We start from the raw sequence: 2,684 nt of genomic DNA, 5'->3' as shown, positions 1-2,684 counted from the left end.
CTCCTTCGAAAATCCTCGAGCTCTTGAGAGTCTTTCGATAGTCTGAAGGCAGTCAGACGAAGCGCGGGGAGGCTTTGATGAAGACTCCTTACGAGGGGCTGCCGTAAGAGATCCATCCTTAAAGGCAGACTCCTTGGAACGTCTACCAGCCATTGAAGTACCTCTGTGAACCACTCTCTCGCGGGCCAGAGGGGAGCAACCAACGTCAACCTTGTCCCTTCGTGAGAGGCGAACTTCTGCAGAACCCTGTTGATGATCTTGAACGGCGGGAATGCGTACGCGTCCAGGTGAGACCAGTCCAGCAGAAAGGCATCTATGTGGGCCGCCTCTGGATCTGGGACTGGAGAGCAATAGGTCGGGAGCCTTTTGGTCAAAGAGGTCGCAAAGAGGTCTATGGTGGGTTGACCCCAAGTCATCCAAAGACTCTTGCACACGTCCTTGTGGAGGGTCCATTCTGTGGGGATCACCTGACCTCTCCGACTGAGACAGTCCGCCAAGACGTTCAATTCCCCCTGGATGAACCTTGTCAACAGTGAGATGCCTCGATCTTTTGACCAGATGAGGAGGTCCCTTGCGATGACGAACGGTGTGTGGGAGTGAGTGCCTCCTTGCTTGGAGATGTACGCCAAGGCTGTGGTGTTGTCCGAATTCACTTCTACCACTTTGTTTCGTAGAAGACTCTCGAAACTCGTCAAGGCCAAGTGAACAGCCAACAGCTCCTTGCAGTTGATGTGCAGGCTCCTCTGATCCGACGTCCAAAGACCCGAACATTCCAGACCGTCCAGAGTCGCTCCCCAACCCAAATCCGACGCGTCTGAGAATAACACGTGGTCTGGGTTCTTGACCGCCAGGGACAGACCCTCTCGAAGACTATGTTGCTGTCCCACCAGTTCAGGCACGTCTTTACTGGCTCGGAGATCGGGATTGAAACAACTTCCAAAGTCTTGCCCTTGTCCCAATGGGAGTCTAGATGGAACTGGAGAGGGCGAAGGTGAAGTCTCCCTAGTGAGATAAATTGTTCCAGGGATGACAGAGTCCCTAGGAGGCTCATCCAACTTCTCACTGAGGAACGGTCTTTTCTCAGCATGAGGCGGACTTTGAGCAAGGCTTGATCTATCCTGGTGGCAGACGGAAAAGCCCGAAAAACTAGACTGCGAATCTCCATCCCCAAATAGAGAATCGTCTGGAAGGGATTCAGTTGAGACTTTTCTAAGTTCACTAACAGTCCCAACTCCTTTGCAAGATCCAACGTCCATTGAAGGTCATGCAGACAGCGATGACGGGACGACGCTCTGAGTAGCCAGTCGTCCAGGTACAGGGAGGCTCGAATTCCTGATAAATGAAGAAATTTTGCCACATTCCTCATGAGCCTCGTAAAAACAAGAGGAGCAGGGCTGAGGCCGAAGCACAGTGCTCGGAACTGGTACACCACATTCCTGTATACAAACCTTAGATACGGTTGAGAATCCGGGTGTATAGGAATGTGGAAGTACGCATCCTGCAGGTCGAGAGAGACCATCCAGTCTCCCTCTCTGACCGCTGCTAGGACGGACTTCGTGGTCTCCATCGTAAATTTTGTTTTTACAACAAAAACGTTGAGCGCACTGACATCCAGCACTGGCCTCCAACCTCCTGTATGCTTTGGGACTAGGAAGAGACGGTTGTAAAATCCCGGTGATTGAAGGTCCGAGACTTTCACCACCGCTCCCTTCTCTAGCAACTGAGACACCTGCTGATGTAGTGCTTGTCTCCTTGACTCCTCTCGATACCTGGGAGAGAGGTCTAAAGGAACTGTTACTAGAGGAGGTCTCCGTACAAAAGGTATTTTGTACCCCTCCTTGAGCAACAACACAGACTCTCGGTCTGCACCCCTCTTCTCCCAGGCCTGCCAGAAGTTGTTCAGTCTGGCCCCTACCGCTGTCTGAGGACGTGGGCAGTCAGACTCTGCCACGGGAGGACTTGGATCCTCTCCTCTTGCCTCTTTTACTATCGGCACGAGCGCCTCCCCTACTGGGGGCTCTGCCACGAAAGGGCGGGATAAACCTCGTAGCTGGGGTATCGATCTTGGATCTTACGACATAAGACGATGAAGGAGCAGCCTTGCGCGCCGACGTAGCCATCAGGTCATGGGTATCCTTCTGCACCAGAGAAGCCGCAATATCCTTGATCAACTGCTGAGGAAACAAGGCAGATGACAACGGGGCAAAGAGAAGCTCCGACCTTTGGCAGGGAGTTACTCCTGCCGAAAGGAACGAGCAAAGAGTCTCCCTCTTCTTCAAGACTCCTGCCGTAAAGGTAGCGGCGAGCTCATTAGAGCCATCACGGATGGCTTTGTCCATGCAGGACATAATAAGCACGGAAACATCACGGTCGGCCGAAGAGATCTTCCTGCTTAAGGCTCCTAGCGACCAATCTTAGAAGTTAAAAACTTCGAAGGCCCTGTAAACCCCTTTGAGGAGATGGTCAAGGTCCGAGGAGGACCAGTAAACTTTAGAGCGTCTCATGGCCAGGCGACGGGCAGAGTCTACGAGGCTTGAGAAGTCTCCCTGGGCAGAGGCAGGAACTCCCAAGCCGAGAACTTCTCCCGTGTCATACCAGACGCTCGCTCTAGAAGCCAGTTTAAAAGGAGGGAAAGCAAAGGCTGTCTTCCCCAAACTCCTCCTGGTGATCAACCAGTCGCCTAG

The sequence above is a fragment of the Palaemon carinicauda genome, chromosome 15 (genome assembly GCF_036898095.1).
Source record: "Palaemon carinicauda isolate YSFRI2023 chromosome 15, ASM3689809v2, whole genome shotgun sequence".
Lineage (NCBI taxonomy): Eukaryota > Metazoa > Arthropoda > Malacostraca > Decapoda > Palaemonidae > Palaemon > Palaemon carinicauda.
The sequence above is the reverse complement of the archived record's forward strand: the minus strand, read 5'-3'. Positions refer to the sequence as shown.